The 19,989-nt window shown below is 42.1% G+C and overlaps 1 protein-coding gene across 7 annotated transcripts in view; it reads right to left on the reverse strand.

The window, feature by feature from the left end:
• TENM2 (teneurin transmembrane protein 2) overlaps positions 1–19,989 on the reverse strand; it is a 1,003,091-nt gene that overhangs the window by 593,803 nt on the left and 389,299 nt on the right. The window contains exon 1 of one of the 7 annotated variants that reach the window (XM_048960703.1): positions 11,402–11,645. The exons of 5 other annotated variants lie outside the window; for them this stretch is intronic. The gene's annotated coding sequence lies outside the window, so the exon portion shown is untranslated. Of the gene's footprint in view, positions 1–11,147; positions 11,271–11,401; positions 11,646–19,989 lie in introns of those variants that run through there. One more of the 7 variants, XM_048960704.1, reaches the window with a different exon arrangement.

A 19,989-nucleotide genomic window follows, 5' to 3' on the forward strand; every position in this document is an offset into this window, starting at 1 on the left:
AAGTATGCCTTTTTCTTTATTTGGCACTAGATGTGGTCTCATTAGCTATTTGGGTGATACTGCTATACTTGGGATTCATGATGCCAGATGAATTGCTTGCAGTACGCAAATAGTTATCAGTGCAAAATTTTAACTGCAGAGCTAGAAGGTTGCTATAGCACTTAAGTGTTTTTGCTAAGCTGTTCTCTATCTTAACATCTTAGCTTTCACTCATCCTTTAAGAGAAAAACTGTTATCACCCTTAAACAACTCTAAAACAGAAAAAAAAGCTGAACTAAGAACACCACAGCCCACCCTGTAATCACAAGAATTATAGTGAGCATGTTTCAGAACTCTGAGTGTGTATGAATGCATAAACTCGTGTATACACATGTGTACATATATATCTACACACACATCTATAATCTCATACAGCACTTTAACTGCTAAGGTCTCTCTTTGCCTCTCTTAAATTACCCAGCTTTTCAGTTCTGACATTAAATAGCATGCCAGTTACTTGAAAAATACATCATTTCTAAGAAATGTACTCAGAAAACAGGGTTGTTGGTTTTTTTTGGTTTTCTGTTTGTTTTTTTGTTCTTTATAGGCATCTCTTCAGATTGACATAATCCAGTACTGTGTAGGACAACACAGCTAGGGAGACGTCCATTATGAAGTTTACTAGTCCATTCCCTAGCTGCAAGTCAGTGCCACTGGCAGCTCTATCATCCTAAGTAGATGTTTGTTTATCTGTTCTGCAATATCACTCATGGTACTTCTCTGCTTCCACAGATAGAATTTTTCACTGCTTGACTACTTTTATCAATTGAAAGTGGATTTTAGTTTAGTTTCCTGTACTTTCTAATCTCAACCTTATTTGGTGAAACTGATCCAAGCCCCAGGGAGGTCCTAACTGAGAACAGGACTGAATGAAGTGTACATGAAGCTGTGCCAGCTGTGGGAACGAACAAATAACCCTTCTGGACTGGAATTCTTGTCTTGCAACAGTGAGATGTTCTGAAGTGGAAAAGTCCTTTGGAAAATAACTTTGTACCCAGGACGAGCAGACATTAATGCTTGCTGAAGAGACAACTAACAAGTGGGGAGTCTGGTAAAATAGCTGTTCTGTGGGATTAAAAGGGCTACACTGGGCACTCAGCATTCTGCTGAACCTGAGCCTTCATAACTGAAAAAACTGAACCCATAATGCACCAGAAGGAAGCAGTGAGCAGGCTACCCAGCTACCATGTATCTCAAGTATAACAGTTATTTTAGTTACTTCATAAGACTCATCCACAGTCAGAGTAATCACAAAAGGAGAGATAGCTTCTATAATAAAGCTGTTTATCTGAAATTAAAAATTGGATTAATTTCTTTTTTCCTCCTACGCTACTGCAACTTCATCCAACTTCTATCACCTTCCAAAACACTTACTAATTGAAACATTTTCATTTATATAAAAAACAGGCAACATGATGGCATAAGGTGCACAATTAGCAAACCTACAGACAAACATCTTTCCACTGAATTGATATATTTCAGGCAGTACATTCAATTCCCAAACAAATACACTGCAGCAAATCAAGAAGGAAGTTTTTAAACACAGAAGGGTAAAAACTAACCAGCAGAATTCTGTTCACCGCTAAGGGGCAACAAGCCTGGATCCTAATCTACAGGACACAGCCCTTTTTCTAAGCAGAGAACAAACCTGTTTTTCAGTGCATTAGCTAATTCTGCCCCATTTCTTCCCCTTACTGAAAAAAGATTGTTTTCCATAATACAGAAAGCCATTATGGTTTTACTATGAGAGCAAATAACTATGTTAAATAACTGCAAAGAAAGGAAGATGAATAATGGCTCTACAGACTACCACAGTAATCAAAGTGGAATTAAACATTCATTCAGAACATTCCACTTTTACCTATAACACACTGGTAATAGACCTAAACAAGATCTCATACACAATGGAAGAAATGGCATCAAGTATTCAGACAACTTCTGACAACAAGATAATCAGTCAACAATGAACATTAAACTACACATCTGTAAAATTTTTCCCATCAATATCATAGCTGAAGAGAGAAAGGAGGGGAAGAGGAATAAATGGTGGAAGGAGAAGCAGCGTCACAGCATACATTTGATAAGTTCACCAGCCAACACAGACAGCAGTACTCTACAGCATACAGCAATGTGCATCGTGAGTGCCCGCATGGGCAGACCTGTTCATAACTAATACAAAGGATGTCCCTGAACTGACCCAACCAAGTCAAACAATTCTTGCTTATGGAGCTTCTGAATACAGGTGGAGTGAGAAAGCAGATGGCAAGAAAGACCTGAAGCCACATTAAACTCTGTATCTGGGCCCAGGAAACAAAGAAGAGCAGCCATCTACTTTTTGGCTTGCAACAGAAAGTCTCTTCACCATCCAGTTAAAACAGTAGCTGGCATCAGCAAGGTTTAATCCAAAGCCACTGCAGTCACTGTGAGAAACTCATTAACTCCAACTGCCACAAGTTCTAACTCACAGATAAGAATTTGTTGCTGCTTATTTAGAAAGTAAAACTGGTTAGGCATAAATCATAGCAGGCCATGATATTAGTACAGCACAACCTAAGTAGTAAATGACAATTCATTAGCAAAATTAAGATGACATCTAAATATCTTTAATGTTTCCTTCTTTAAAAATCATCAATTAAAATGCAAATGGATGACAATAGGACAATGATGTTTCTAGCAGAGCTCGCCATAATCTTGCCACAATGCCTTTCCCACACACAGTCATTTGAACACCAGCAGGACAGTAATGATGATTTGCAGGATTAACCACAGAACTGAAACACCTATTCCAAGCTTAACTGTCTTTAAATATTTGTACGTTGCAAATTTATGGGAACTCGTACTTTGTAATTCATAGGTATCAATTATTTGTTTTGATAGCAACTGCTTCAAGATTTTGGGAATATCAATCAGATTTCAACTAGGTCCTGTCCAAACTTGACTAATCCAGTTTGACTGTAAGTAGGACATGTAACACTTCATTCAATGAGTCAGGAAATTTCCAATAATCAGACAGTTTAGTACCTAGGGCTCAGTGGAAAACCTTGGCCAAATGGAGGTACTACAAAGCAGCAATTTAACAGCTTTTGAGAAGATCCAAATTTCACACCTCATATCACCTTCCACAGGAAAAACAGAATTCAGAAGTGTCATGGTTGTCTCCTTTGCATGGTACCACCAGGGAAAAAGGGATAGACCATCCACGTTGGGATTTTCAGCGGTGACTGAGTTCCAGCATTCCCCAGGAAGACTACTGAGGTAAAGAGGGTAACACAGTTCTCCCTACCCTCCGTGTAAAGAGGAAGGGCCATTCAGAAGCTGGTCTTCTGCTAACTAGGGTACAATTACAAATCCTAATCCTATCCTAACGTTAAAAGACCTGCAGAACTGGCAGTGATTAAACACTCCCATTCGGGCACAGCCAGTGACAGTCATGGGCAGAGAGTGACAGGCATGAAGGAAGTGCTTAAGCTGCTCTGAAAAAGAGCTATCTATTAGGGGCTTGGATTTTGGACGTTCTGAGAAACACAGGGGGAAACGATTACTGATCCTTTAAAGAAACAATGCAGAGAAAAAAAAAGGCAATTCAAGCCTGGAGTTAGCTGATACAGAATGCCAGCCGAACTAGAGCAACCTGCGGAGGCCCCTGGGATTGCTGAAAAGATGGAAGAAGAGTTTCAGTTAGGTAATTAAAGCTTCAATAGAAGAATAAATACCCCACAGGCAATCCATGGGTTCTTCTCACCTCTCACCACTTCTTCTCTCCAGCAGTGACAGCTGCTTGTGAAAGTGAAAGGAAAGGTCTCTCTGACTCAACTCATTAGCTAATAATCCTCAGCGGTGATACAAGGAGCACAGTACCAGGAGGGCTGCCAGCCCTTCCCTGCACTAGTCCTAAGCAGAACGCAGGGCTGCAGGCGTGCCAGGGGCTCCCTCAGAAAAGCAATGCAGCAAAGCTGCCAATGGCAAGACTGAAAGAGAAAAGATGCACCCCATGGCAGCTGAGTAACACTCATGTCACTGTTCTCTGCCATTTGTCTCCTCCCTCTTCTTCAAATCCCCATGGCGAACAGGCCCTGATGCAGGTGGCACCTTCCTGGGGAGCAATCCCACAAATGGGAAGATGAGAGCTGACAGCGATCTGCTGTGAATTCACTACTGCAGCTTTTTGCAGCTTTTTGAAACAATGGTGACTTCAATTCCTTTAAAAAAAAAACAAAAACAAAAAAAAAAATGCCAAAAAAAAAACCACCTACATTCTGCTGCCCAGTGAGCACACAGGTGCTGGTCCTGAACACTGACAGGCCTTTCTACAGAGGTCTGTTCTGTGCAGGCTCACTCACATCACTCCTCAACCTCAAATAGGTTCTGCAGAAGGAAAAATGTGACAACGCTTGGGATTGCAGTCTGTTTTTCCATAGGAAAGCTGAAAGAAAGGCAACCATACAGCTTATCCTTTATTCTGCGGCAGAGGCCATGGGTGTCAGCTCAGATTTGCACTGCAATGCCACATACTTCAGTACTGGTTAATAAAGCTGCAACCTCCAGATTCGGTGCTGCCCTGGAGACCTGTTCAAACTGCTCCGTGCTCCCAGCAAGCAGCTGGAGGGAGAGGGGATGATTTTGGTCAGTCTCTATGCAGGGAGACGATTACTGCCAGCTCACTCCCAGCAAAAGCAAGCTTTGGATCCTGTGGTTATCAATCCTTTACACAAATCTTAGCTATTTTTTGTTCTTTAGATTATTAATAACATACTTCACTGTCTATTTCTCATACACATTTTTGGAAAGACCTAGCCACCAAGAGCACACACACATTTATTTTGGATGCCTTATTTAAAACAGATACATCACGTTTTCTTTCCCAAGGATTCCCAGGAGGTATGGATGCAAGATAACACCCAGAGGGACACAGAGAACTCACCTTAAAGGAAGTAACTCTATTGAAAATTTCGGGCATCTTATAGGTGCCACTCATTTCTAGACAGTCAACTTCTGAAGAAACGCTCTCGATTGCTAACACTGACCCACACGCTCACAGCTTCCCAGAGCAGTTTGTCAGCAATCTGCCACTGATCCTTAGGCCACATGTCAACAAAACAGAAGTAACTGTGAAGCTGTCTGCCAGACAAATCTTTGTATCTTATCTGTCAGCAGACGTTCACGTGTCACACGAATGTTCATATAAGCTTCATCAGTATTTTAGCAAACTGTACATATATAATACAATAAATGCAGACAAATCAAACTGTTACAAGAGTATTAAGATTACAGATCCACTTTCATGGCACTCAGGTTTACTTACAGCTATAGTTACAATTATAATGTTTCAAGTCATTCAAACATTTAGACAACTCTTGGTTTACATAAGAAATTTCCCCATGATTGGAAGGAATCTATCAAAATAATTATTTTCCCTGTATGATTCAGTAATTCCTGTGCCCAGCCAGCTATGCTGAAGTGGAAAAGGAAACAATTTCCCTTCCCCTGTTTGGGCCTTCATTTTTTTTTTTATTTTTTTTTTTGAGGATGCACATCTTCATCATTGGCAAACCATCCAGCTCTCTAGCACAAAAACCAATGGCAATTATAAAAACATTTTATCTTTGGAAAATAAACAATTATAAAAAATGTATACCAAAGAAAACATACCCGAAGAGAATATTCTGCATTTCTGACCATAGTCATGCCAGCTCCAAAAAGGCAATGACATTCTGGATGGCCCTATTACAAAAAAATAAGCAACCCACAAAGCAGATGCGCCAAGAATCTGCATGTATGTGCACTCAGACCTGTTATCTGTGTACATATGCACTAACGTGAAGAACTACAGTCTTTAAAAGCCTACTTAATCAGTAACAGTGCTTACCAAAGGAGGTACCTATAGAATGACTGGTCAAACAGCATGCACTGATGGGCATACTAATGAAATTTTTTAGGACTTTTTGGCAGACAGTTAAGTAATGAAACTGCACAACATTTGTTATAAGACGGTTCAAAAACCATTTTAATATTGCAAGTATCTCCTGCTTGATATTCCTTTCTAGTGAATATATACTTTATCCACTCTAATGCATTTAATATTTACCAATAGAATTTAATTTCAAGTGGTACAAAGCCAACATCTCATTTTTTCTCCCAAAATCTGCTTCCAATAAAGTATTTCATACTATATTGGCAAGGCACATGTAGCAAGTAAAGTGAGCTTCATTTTCAAGATAAAAAATCTTTTCTCTGGTGTTGCTGTTATGTTTCAACATCATGTATTCTGCCTTTCTAAATGCTCAATAGTTTTTTTGGTTGAAAAAGCTATTTACTCTGCTTTTAGGATGTTGGAGCACACTATTATGATAACTCTTATTGCAGTGTAGATAGCTGCGTTTTAAGGAGAGATTAGAAAAGCCACCAGGCAATCTATACTTGCAAAATGCTTTGGAAAAAATTTACTACATTGAAAGGATATGCTATGTTTTACTGTTTTATGTATGTTTACACATAAATCCTATATTACTATGAATAATGATTGCAGAACAGAATGTATATGGTTTCCACTTACATATATTCATATGTGTCTTTTCAAGCTTATAGTTTTCCACAACACATTTTACAGACAGCATGTCAAAAACCACAATTCAAACAGAACCAGCTTTTTTGACTTAAGAAAAATGACTTGTCTAAGTGTTTTCACCCCCAGTAAATTAACAGACACTCTCACATAGCTAACCATGGAAATACACGCACACAGACAGGCTGTTTGCTGTCCCACACGACGCAGCACGTAGAAACAACTCACAGGCCTCAACTCACATCTGCAACCACATCTCTAGGTCTTAGACTGCCATTCCAAACTGGATAAGCAAGAGCAGACAGTTGTGTCGCTGCCTCCTGCCTCGCACCACATCCCCCAGGAGCACCACCAGCTGCTCTCCACACGCAGCCCCATGCACAACCGTGCCCAGAGCTGCCTCCACATGCAGCCTCTCCACAACGACTTCGCTCACAGAGAGTGCTTCCTTACTCTTTGGAAGTCTTTCACTGATGTGTCTGCTAATGATTTTGATAGATTTGCACACCCCTGTGAGTGGTCTCTTGTGCTTTCCTCACCTGTGTGGTCTGAGAAGGAACGGATAGGTCTGGAGACTTCAGGCGAGTCAAAAGCTTTTAAAGCTCCGACTGAGGACACACAGGTGGTTACAGCACACCTGACACAAGCATGAAAATCTTTCAGGAAAAACTGCTTGTATATTTTACACAATCTTAACATGTATCTGTAGGTCTCAGTTTGTGCTTTGGCTAAACAAACACATCCACATACCAAAACGGTCCCTCAAGAACAAAACTGCCAACTATTATCCAGAAACAAAAAGAGTGATACCTTGTTCTTAATTTTCCGACGCTACCTGATGACATTTGGAGTTTCAAGCAAACAGAGAAAGATACTAAAACACAAGCCAAAAAAGAACAGTGCCCCAAAGCCCAGATCGCCCACCTTGCTGCAACCTGGTGTTCCATCGACTGTGCCACAAAATGAATCTCCCTAAAACCAGCCCCTGAATTATGGACGTGTGAGCTGCAGTCAGTGGTTCCCCAGAAGGATCTGAACACGGCCGCTGCTGTTCAGCACATGGCATCACACCCACAACTCAGCGCCGTGCAGCTTGGTGCTAAAATCCCATAATTACATCCCTATATAGGAGACTACTCAGTTATTAATGCTCCTCAATAAACATGAAAGGAGACAATTTATTACTATTTGGCATTGAATGTCAGTCAACTCAGCCAAGAAAAACCTATTTTAAAAGTTAATAATAAAAAATGAATAACATCTAAGCTTAACGTATTTCCCGCTTATCCAAAAAGTCTATTTGATAATATTGAGTTAGTCAGCAAGGTGGATTTAAAACAATGCATTTGAACTTCAGCAGCATTATGAGATCCCAATGCAGACCAATAATTGTGAGACAAAATTCAGCTAACAAGAGATGTCCCAATGCATCTCCTAAATCCATACATGGATTAGGCAAGACTATATTGCAGGAAACATTTTACTCCAGAATGCCTCGCTGCAGCCTCTCAGCTAAATGAAAGCTGTGACTCCGAATAAGGATCAGCACACGAGGTCCTTTAAGGCTGCACAGACAGCCAGGACACCAATCTGGTCTGCTCTGTGGCTGCAACATCAGATACAGCCAGAGGCATTTCATACGCTGCCTCCTACATAAGCTAAAAGCACACCGCACATGAACCGTTTTGTGCAGTGAAGAATTAAGAGAAATGAGTCACTGCCAGTTGGGAGGAAGTCTCTGGGATTGACAGAGCAGGTCACAAGTACAGACCAGTGCTGCACATGTTTAGTAACAGCAGAACTATCTCCTCTATTCCAGCACTATAAGCAGAACGTGAAACTATTCTTCCTGATAGAGATCTTGTGAAATTATAAGTACAACACCATTAAAAAGGAAAAAAAAAAAAGTCTGGAAAAAACCCGCTGTATTCATCATATACAGCCTTCTGAAAAAGCAAGGCAGGACTAACATCTCTCTGATCAATCAGTTTAGAAGAATGGATTTAATTGAACTGATATTCTAAGGCTGTATTTACTTCTCTGCACACTGAGGGGGAAACAACAACAAAAAAAAACAAACACCAAAAACCCCAGCCCTTTTAGAACTACCTGTTCGTACATTGGGTAAAATTTTTATTTATTTAAGGTCCATCCCAAAGAATTTTTGGCCTTCTCTTAAGCACAGACTTCAGTGGTGCTGCCCCTGCATGCTCCTTCTGCCACAAACAGAAAGGACTGAGGGTCAAACTCGCAGTTAACTACAAACAAACACAAAATAGCTTTTCAAACATCAGTATATTGACTGGAGCGGTCCAGCAGTGGCTTGAGCTTCATCTCCATTTAATACGACCTTCAGTTTAGTTTGACCTCTCAGGCAAGGAAGTCTAGACATTGACCTTGGTTGAACAGAAGAAACATTTTCCTTTTTCTATGCTGTTCTAGGGAATTTCAAACACAAGATCCCTAATCCAGCTAACACCTTTACTTACTATAACAGCAATGTTTTGCACAAGAAATCTTCTTTGGCTGCAGAAACCAAACTGTCAGTACGTGGCAGGAATATGCCAAAGTCTTGACCACAATATATCACAAGATGATACACAGTGCTGTTTTTCCCAGAAATAAAACCGTTCTTGAAAAAGCCAGAGCAATGTGATTGTAAGGCCCCTCAAACCAATGTTCCTATTCCTATTGAGGTCTGCGACCTAACAGGAGCAAGTACCTCCCCTGTTGTCTCACGCAGCTCTTTGACTTGCAGTACAAAATATCAAAAACGAAAATACCGTTCATTTTAATTAGAGGAAAACATCACTAGTGATGCTCACATGTTAATTTTCTCCAAGCCATATAATCAGTTGAAATCTTAATGACATAGAAATATGATTATTTTATTTTCATTATCCACATCAGAAATAAGCACACAGAGAATTAAAAGATTACTGCTTTCATATAAGCACTGTTTAATAAGAAATGTTTAGAAATAAGCAGAATAAAAATCAAACAGATTATCCAGATCAAGACTTTTTTTTTTTTTTTTTTTTTTTTAATATTCTGAACATGCGCTAACATCTGAAAGAAACAGTGGTGTGAGTCGTTAGATGTTACCAGGACAAGAAGAAACCACAGCTAAAAAGTTTTTCCCCTTGAAGTGATTTAAAGCCCAGACTTCACAGCTGGCTTCTCACATACAATACAATCTAAATCACTGCAAGATATTAATATTTTCCATTTATTACTCAGAGACCAGAAACCTCAGCATAGGAGCCAAGCTAGATTAGTCTTTAACCTGGTTAGTGATTTGCTAGCATGCACGGCAGAGATGCCCACACAGATTGTTTGTACACACTTTAAACCTTGCCCACACAAGAAATGCCGGTATCACCTTCAGGCTGCCAGCCCCGGTGGAATCACCCTTTGCCCAGCCCTTACACGAGTCCCTTAGAAAAATACCCACCATCATCAGACACAGCGGAGACTCACCAGCCTCTCAAAATCAGTGTGAAATGAATTCTGACACAAACATCCTCCAGAGAGAACCGCTCTGTGTTCTTCTAAAGTTTGAAAAAGCGCCAAACCACACAACCAAGGTTAAGGACAGAACTTACATCAAGCAACCCTACTAACAGGTGACACTGCTCCTGCACCAGCTCCTCACAGGGCACACAAGGACCTCCTTTTGGAAACGGAGGATTTTAAGCAGCGTTCCATGAAGCTCTCTGTGAGGACGCTGGGTAACTGCGCTGCTGACAGCATGTTCTGTATTGCTTCCATCCAGCCCTGGTTTCTGAGATTGCTGTGTTATTGCTGCTTACAGACTTCACTTCTGTGAAGCGTACACATTTGGAATTTCTTTGATCTGATTTCCCTTTTTGCCCATAATTCCAAACATGTAGGCACTGCCTTCGATTCCATGCTCCCGCACTTGAATGCTGCACCTGCTTTCTCCACCTAACGCACTGCTGGTAAATTTGCACAAGTACAAACCAAACATTTTCTATAGAAACACACAAATACATACAGACAGAAATACAAACACAGACAGTGCTCGTCACTGCACCTCACACCCCTTCACGAGACAAAACACTTAAGTAAGAGGGAAAAATAAAAATAATAAAAAAAGAAATCATAAGCAGCACTGTAGCACGCCAGCAGCACGAAGCCTGAAACTGTGCCAGCTGGATGTTTACAGCAGCACTCACAAACATCCTACCAAGTGCGCTGCACAGCGAGGCGCTGGGGCCGCCAGCCCGGGGCTGCGCGCCGCCGGACTTGGGTTCGGAGCGCGGTGCCTCCGGAGGACCCGCACGGCCCGGGTTGGTTCTGAGCGGCTCCGCGCCGGGCTGCCCACGAGACACCGCGCGGTTCCGCGCTCGTAGGCTGCGAGCAACGCAACGCCGCTGTCCGCGCTGCTCCCTGCAGCAGCGAGGCGAAGCGGCGGGCACCGATTCCGATCCCCGTTCGGCGCACGGCCGCCCGCCGCCCCCCGTCCTTTCAGCCGCTCCTCACCCAGGCGCACCGCGCACAGCAGTTTCTGAATCAGCGATACCTTTCCACGCTCTCGGCGGAGGCTGATACAAAATCGCGCTTCTTCCTCAGGCGCGTGGGAAAAGGGGAAAAACCGAGAGAGGAGCGAAGCAGCCTCACGGACGGCGGCAACACCGGCACGCGGGGACGAGCGCAGCAGCGGGGCTGGAGGCGGCGCGGCACAGCGCGCGGGGAGCGCCCCGGGGCCGCCGGCAGCTGCGGAGCGCAGCGCCCAACTGCGGGGAGCGCAGGCAAGGAAAAGTGAAGAGCATTTACCGGCAGCGGCAGCAGGTCGAGCAGCCCGAGTGCCTCGCCGCGTCTCTGGGAGATAACTTCGCACCGGCGCGGATTCCTTCACTGGCGAGGGACACCCCCTTGCTTCCTTGCTTCCTTCCTTCCTCTCCTTCCCGTCCCGTCCCTCCCCCGTGCAGCGGCGCAGCGGCAGCCTCCCGCCGCTCCCGGGCAGCGTCGCGGCACGGGGCTGCGGGCGGAGGAGCGCGGCCCCGCAGCCGTCCGCCCAGCCGCGCTCTGTCTGCGGCCCCGCCGGCCCCCGGCTGCACGCGCCGCGGCCGGGCCGGCAGCCAATCCCCGCGCTCGGCACCCGGCCGCGCGCGCGCGGCGCCCCCCGCGCGCAGCCTGGGCCGGGCGGCGGCGGAACGGGGGCGGCGGCGCCCCGGTGGCGCGGAGGGGCCCTACGGCTTCGGCCGGCACCGCGCCTCGCGCCGCGCCCGTCCCCCGGCGGCGATGCCCCGGCCGCGCGCTGCCGCAGAGGTGCGGCCCCGGCGCGGGGACGAACGGCGGCGGGGGAAGGACGGAGGCGCTCCGCGGAGGCCGCTGCCGGCCGTTCCCGCAGAGCCGTGAGGTGGCGTCGCCGCCGCGGGCCCGGCTCCCCGCAGCGAGCGTCCCGCGACCGTCCGCGCCCCGTGGCAGCGCCGCGCCGTGCGGGGCTCCCCGGCCTTCCCGCAGCGCTAAGCCCACGGGTCCCTGACTCGCTTAGTGCTGGTGCGGCGCCTCCTTTTCACCGCGAAACGAAAATAAATGAATAAAACCAACCCTCGTCCCTAGAAGACCTGCTAAAATATCCCTTCCCTCTTTTTGACACAAGTTCGGGGCGTTTCAAGAAACAGTTTTGCGCTTCTTCAGGGAGGAAACAGCTCAGCAGCATCCTCCTGTTGAGGAAGCGGCCACTAGAACCAGGCATTCCTCCACCACCACATCCCGCCTCTGAGCCTCGTGCACAACAGTTCACCCTTCTGTAGGGTGCAATTAAGCACTGACTGTCACCTAAATCTCCCCTCTCCTTTCACTACCAACCAGTGACAGCACCAATAGCACCAACAGGCAGCACCACAGCAGCACCCATCTGGCCAGAGAATGGCATGCTGGCATGAGCTAATGGCAACGTATAACTTTTTGAAGGCTGTGGCAAGGCCAGGGGAAAACAGCTACTTAAATTAATTGGGATACCAAAACCCAAAGTAAAAGAGCTTCAGATGGGCAGCGCACAGCAGCACAGTCTTATAGCTGCTGGTAAAACATGATCTTTTGTCTGTATTTCATAAAAAAGAAAACCTGTGTCGAGAAACGAACTGGAGTGTGGTGCATCACCTGTAGCATACCGTAAATGTCTGATTAGAGAGAAACTACAGCAGAGTTAATTTTCCAACTGCAGCTATAGTTTTGTAATTGTCAACAAAGAGCAGGAGTTTGAAGGGGCAATCCAGAAATCAGCAGGGAAGTATCTCTCAGCTTTTCAAGGTTAATTGAGAAGAGGGAATAGCTGAGCATAGTAGCAGAGCTTGGCAAATTACATACGATGCTGTAGCTTGAAGACTGCATTTATTCACAGGGGTGAAGAACGTCCATGCAGCCACAGCTTCTCCCTGGCCCCATCCTCTTCTACAGCATTTCACAAATGTGTCCTTGTCTCAGATGCAGCAGACTAAATTTTAACACAGCGTGCATGGCGATGTGTTGACTCTGCAGAGAGATGTCCGTATGGAAGTACCACAGCGGGCGTTTTACTGGAAATAACATCTGCTTGAAAACAGACTGCAAAAATGAATGATAGAGATGTATTACAAAGATTGTTGCAGTTAAGTAATGAGTTGTCCATGTCAAGATGAAAGACCGTGAATTAAACTGAGATGGTACACAAATCTTGTCACCCTATGTTTCAACGCTACACAGGTTCTAGTGAAAAAGTTATGGAATGTCTGTAATTGCAGCTCTTAACACACGTGTCCTGATCCTTATGAGGATTAAATAGAAATTAGCAAAACACAAAGCATGCCTAGACTGTACGTTGTAAAGATCTTTGCAAACCCTACTCTGGTAAAAGTATTTCTAGTAGTGATGCAGAGATTGTATCAAGAACTTGATGTCTTCTTCAGTGATTTGAGAGAGAACAAATGGGCAGTTAAATGCCATAGAACAAAGATTTGTTGATGGTCAATTATGATGCATCCATCATAACTGGTTAATGGCCTAGGCCAATCTCGATGCCTTGGTAAGGTGACCTCATTTGTTCAAAACAAGGTCAGATGTCTACTAAAAAAAATACACGAGTTACATTTCAATTTGGGGGACTGTTTTCCAGAAGGTAGTTTACCAAAAGTGGCATTACTTCGTCCCGTTGAATGACTGAGTATGCAAACCCAGTGCCACAGCCTGGTACACAGCACAGCTACAAGAGGAAGGGCAGCTGAGGGGGCATCACAGCAAAATCAAACAAAAATGATGTGTCTAGGCATTATAAGACCAAAGCTGGCTTCGTGACCACAGCAAGGATCAGCGGTGACTATACAAAAATGCTTGTACCTGAGATACAAAGTAAGTATGCCAGAAGGATAACCATGCCTTCTCCCAAAAGTGAGAGTCCCAAATAGAAGACAGGGAGCCGTGCTCTCTTTTGCTCTTGTTCTCTATTCACATTAATTTTGGACTCTTTTAGATGTGATGATACAGCTTCAATGGAGGGGAAGTTTGTTCCACCCCTTTAATCTAGAGGTAAAGATATTCTTCTGGGAATGAGAGATGAGAATCCAAACAAACCAAACACTTCACTTCTTGGGTTACAACTCTTTAACTACTGAATTAGTACATAAATGGTGACCACAGTCTACCCCTCCTCAATTAAACTGAGATGGGAAACAAATCTTGTTTTACATCTTTTGCCTTTGATTAGTTCTCCAGAGGAAAGAATATAAATACTTACCATCAAGAACAATTCTGAGCAGTGAACCCTAAGTGAATATAAGTGTATTTCTTCAGACTTTAGTAGACTGCCTGGGGAACAGCAGTGCAGATGTACCACAGACATGCTTCCTGTGGGCTGTGTATTTACTGCAACACGCGTGCCTGTGGTGCACAGCCTAGAACGCTGCACAAGTTGTTCGATTCAGCTCCTGGCACCTTTGGAGTCTCTCTCAACACCTCGTCACTTACAGAACCTGCTGACATGCAAACATCTCCTCCACCTTTGGAAAGGCCGTGCTTCTTTCTCACACTTTGAAAAATTGCCCTTCAGTGTGATTTGAAAAGAAAGGAGAAGGAGAAAACAATAAAGATTCACAGATTACCAGAGATAAATCCTGGATCCTTGTCACCTTGCCTTTTAAGTGTGTGTTTGAAGTTGCTACCCCGGAACTGCAGATTTTCCACTGTGTCCTTACACATTGTGATTTCTGTATTAGTATGTAGCTGCTCCACCATGCACACTGCTATAACTTGATCAAAACAGGCATAATTAAAGACAGTTTCTGGAAATGGACGCTACGTAAATGTAGTGTACAGTGAAGGTGAAATTTTAACACTGCAGCTAATTAACGACTGCAACGTTTCACCTACAGAATGTGAATTCTGTGCTGCTTGGAGCCTTTATATAGGACTACAATTTCTGAAAGCTGTGTCAAATCTCAGATATAAGCTACAGTCCTGATGGAGTGGCTGTTTGGATGAAGTTCAAGTGAAGTTCACTGGCTGGTGTTACGCAAGAGGTCGTGTCAGATGAAACACGTGTTTTTTTCCAACCCTATAAGCTATGAACTGTGATATGCCATGATCCACCACAACAACATAGGAGTCAACTGTTCAGAATAAAGAGAGAGCTTATCATACTGAATAATGCCTCTCAAATGCTTTACCACACTGGATGGAGGATTATTTTAATTAACTGGTACAACTTCCAACTTTTATTACATATACCAGAATGTATGTCATTGGTTGCACCTGATTTAGACATACTATTTTCATTCTTTATCCTATGCCTGTGACTGCACTGTAAGAAATGCATCCTGTAAACAGTGGTTTATTTAAAAACATATGTATAAAAAAAAATAAAAAATTACACATGTATCTGTTCCAAGCAAGCAACTACACAGTAGTACAGGACAAATATCTGAGCACCATACAGCAAGCTACCAACAGAGGAGAGGGACAAGATACAGGTTTTTAAACACGCTGGAATTACCATCTTTGTTAATACAATAAAGGTGATTCATGTTTGACATTAAAATAAGGGAGTTTGTGCCACCTTTTAAACATTGCTGGAAGCCATCCATAATTTGTCAAACCAAAGAAGAAAAAGGTGTTGAAACTGTACTAGTATTTTCAGGCAGTTTCCTGTCCCTCCAGCCTTTTTTTCTTTTTTTTTTTTAATTCCTCTTCTACAGCCAACCCATCTGCCTTGTAAGAATTATAGCCTGTCTTTGAAATGGCTCCAACGGAAGTGCCAAGCAGGTAGAGAGCTACTTGCTATACGCTTGAATGGCTCAGAACAATTCAAAGCCATCAACAAGTTCGCAGTTCTGGAAGAAGAAAAAGAGGAGGTAAAAAAAAAAAAAAATAAAAATAAAATAAAAAAAAAGATGGAAAGTCTTCGTAGGCAATACCTGTTTGGTGGAAAGTAAAGGAAACGTGCAGACCTTTCATAGGCACAGAACACTGCTGTGCTTAAGGGTACTGAAGGATAGAAAAAGAATCCATAGTGTGCTCTATGTACACAAAACCCGTGCCCTCCATGTCTAACCCTGTTTTCTCCTATAGCAGTTTTGCTGACCACCAATATTTCAAAGAAATTCAGAAGAATCTGGCGGCCAAGTTAATGTTAGAGTGGATTACTGCCATCTCTATATAAATTATGAGCCGTCAGTCATCTGGCAAATCAAGAGGAGAGTTCAACTAGACAACACCTAGTGGGTACTGAAATTAAGTATTAACATTGGAGAGAGGATGGGATGCACTGCTTCCACTGTAGATACTCCACTAAGAGTAATTGTCGTAACATGTTAAAAGCTATACAAATCAAACTAAATACATGAATCTCCAAGTAATTCTCATCATAACTCAGGTCTCTTACACTCTTCTAGCCGGTTCAGTTACTGGAGTCATACTGGTTTATAGTACAAATTTTAGACACATGGCTAGTAGCTACTGAGTGAAATTGCAAGCCATCACAGTGGTAATTCTCTCAGCCATATTAATGGCTCTAACACCAAGACAAAAAGTTTCATTTGTCTTCCAGCATTAATTACTGAGATGCTGTCACCATACACTGAAGTATATTTTTTCTGTAGTTATCTTCACATAGAAATGCCTTTGCTTTTCTGGCCTTGGAGGAAATGCCTTCGAGGTGAAAAACCATGGGAGTCACGGAGACTTCTGGTTAATAACAACGGGCTTTCAAGGTGAACTAAGGATGAAATAAGCCTTTTGTTCTCATATCAGAAAGTGGAGTTAGGAAAAATACTTAAGTAATATTGGTGTGGAAGAGCTACACTGCAGACAGGTATTCTGTATGAGAGTAAATGAATCAGTAAGTGCATGTATCAGCTAAGGAGAAAGGCAACACACGGTTCCAGGAAAAGAAAAAGTGACGTGTAAAGGATAAAGTAGTTATTCTGCATAATATTGAAACTACATCCATCAGCACAAGATTTGAAGTCTGACTCACAATCAGTATTAAGTTAGTGCTTTGCTTTCCCAGTAAGCGTGTAAAAAGGTGCAGACAAATCATCTACCGGAAAGTTTGTGTAAAATGCAAAGAACAACTGGGAAAAAAGTGATTTAAAAAGGTTGAAGTGCTCATGATATGAAGTGGGGCACGCAATACATTTCCACCCCTGTGTAAAATGCCATTGCATACCTCACTAGCAGCATTTTACCTTTTAAATAAACACACTCTAAAGGTAGAGACAGATTAAAATGCAGGGGGAAGAAAGCTAGAATGTTACATAAAAATACCATGATACATTTGTGAACTTCTTGACGTTCATAGGCTCAGTTGGTATTAGAAAATATAATAGATTTTTTTTTCCACTTTCTTACTATGCAAGAATTACCAAGATAATGAGAAAGATTAAATAATAATAAAACCAACATCCAATTCTCAGCATTGGAATAGCTTTTTCCAAAAGATAAGTTCTGTGTTTTTTCATGGCATTTTAATAACATAATTAAATAAAATAGAGACATTGTAGTTGATGTTTATTTTAAATAAGCTCTGAGATAAATAGTTTTATTTCTGATTTTCTTAACCTCAATCTAACAAGTACTTTTAAACCTTTGTGCCGCTGTCTACCTTATTCTCTTATAATGTATTTTCCATGCAAAGATGTTCCATAAGAACACACTCTCAAGTATTCACTTGCTTCATGTATTTTCTGATAAAATCCAATGCCTCCATGCAAGACCAGGGCCCAATTTTTGCTATTGCAATAAACAAGATGACACAGCCCCTTCTCTGAAAAGGTCATGGTTTAAGTGTCTGATTTTCTGAACACTGTCTTAGAGAAGGATGATGAACTTAGCTGTTATCAGTTACTTGGTGTGACGAAAGGTGCAAGATAAAGAGGAAGTTTCATGCCTGATCTCCCTTCAGTATCTGCTGTACTAAATTGCAGCAAGCAGTCCATGAGAAGCCTGATGTTTAATCAATTGATTATAACTGCACTCTGCAATCGTTTATAAAGTGATGTGGTATACAATTTATTTTTGTAAATACAGTAATACATTGCACTGTATGTAATGCAAAGCAAGGTTTTTCTCTCACTTCAACCAGTAAGAACTCAATGCAGTACAGAAAAAATGAAGGCAGCCTTAGAAGAAGGGAAAGCTAGAGCAGGAATTAAGCTTGTGAGGATCTGTAGTCTAAAAGGTCTGCTTTAAGATTACAAAGAGAATCTATTATAACAATCAGATTCCAAAACATGTTCTTTTAAAATGTACATAAGTAGAAATGAAAACAAAACATAATCGCTGTAGGATTTACTGTGTCTAGATGCTGTATAAAGTTGAATATTAAATGGATGAAAAAGGTAAGAGGAAGAGAGAGCATGCAGAAGAACGTATATTGAACTAGGTTAATTTAGAGGATGTTGTATTCTTTGTTGTTTTCATTGCTTATTTTGTATATCTCATTTACAAAAATGAACCTGCTTTCTGGTGAGAGAGTGAAGTACAAGCAAGTGAAGTACAATTTTAGAAAAACTACAATGGATTGACAGTGAAACTGTATTTTCAAACAATTGGTTAGTTTGCCACATCATTTCTTTCTATCCAAGGAAACTTGTAATGACCAGTTAACAATCTACTAACATGGGACATACTAAGAAAGTTAGTATCTTATTACTATTCTCTTCCAAAGACAAATACATGCACTTCAGTTATTAAAATGGTTGTTTCAGTGTTCTCACATTATTCAGCGTGAAATACAAGAAGAACAGAACGTAAACAGTGACACATGTTTGTGGAACTGACATTTCTGAATCTGTCCTTCCGCGCTCTCTGCATTCCCCTGTCCTATCAGTGTTAGAATGATTCAGTGCACCTTTTGCGCCTCTCACGTCATAGGAAATTCCCAGGCTGATTCCCAACCTCAAGAGAAAAGGTGCAAGCTGGGACAGTCAGATCCTTGCTGTGAGTGTGTAAGTGGGATACGAGGCAATCTGAAAAGGAGAACGTAAAATTCTCCCACTTTCCTTAGAAATGTGAAACTTAGCTTAACAATAACAAGTTTGTTGTTGTTTTGTGTTTTTGTTTTTGTTTTTTTTTTTTTCTTATGTAATAGTACTATTAAAAAGGTAAAGTTAAATAGAAATTCTGAAATGTAGTGCATTAAATATGAAACGTGTGTTTGTTTGTGTTTTGGTTTGTTTTTACATTGCTAATAAGATTCTACAAATGAAATTCACTCATAATTGACTTCACCACACACAATTTATCCAAAGAACACAGTGATCTCTCAGATGCTTTCCTTATAGAAGGGCTGAAAACTGACTAGTTTTCGTTGCGAATATGACTTACATATAATTAAGAATGTGCCTGTAATGTAAAAAGTTACTATTCGTACTAATTCATTAACATGTCCATATTCAAATTTCAGCGCATTCCTAACAACGGGCCATAAATATGTACTCCCTGCCCATGACACCAATTATTACTACTGGCATAATTAAGCTCACCTCTTGCAATTAATCACCTTGAGTGCCAACAAAAGTATATTTATCTTCATTATGTTCCCACACACAGTTTTCCATTTGTGCTATACAGAAAAGGCCGTTATCATATTTTCCCATGGAACGGGGAAAACTTCAGCCACAACAAATGGAGAAACAACTCCAATATCACATAAATTAGAAAGAGCAGACTGTCGTTTGGAAACATTGTTTTGTCAGGTAGTGGATCTGCACAACAGGCAGCAAGAACGAGAGAAGAAAATTAGAGCCCACATGTTGCAGCAAGGAGATCTGTGTATGGGTACGACACTACAGCCATATTAAAACTGAGTGCCTTCAAGACTCTGATTTTGTGTTTTCAGATTCCTCACGTTTTAATTGAAGACAAACAGAATCATGGACACCACA

The sequence above is a fragment of the Lagopus muta genome, chromosome 14 (genome assembly GCF_023343835.1).
Source record: "Lagopus muta isolate bLagMut1 chromosome 14, bLagMut1 primary, whole genome shotgun sequence".
Classification (NCBI taxonomy): Eukaryota; Metazoa; Chordata; class Aves; order Galliformes; family Phasianidae; genus Lagopus; species Lagopus muta.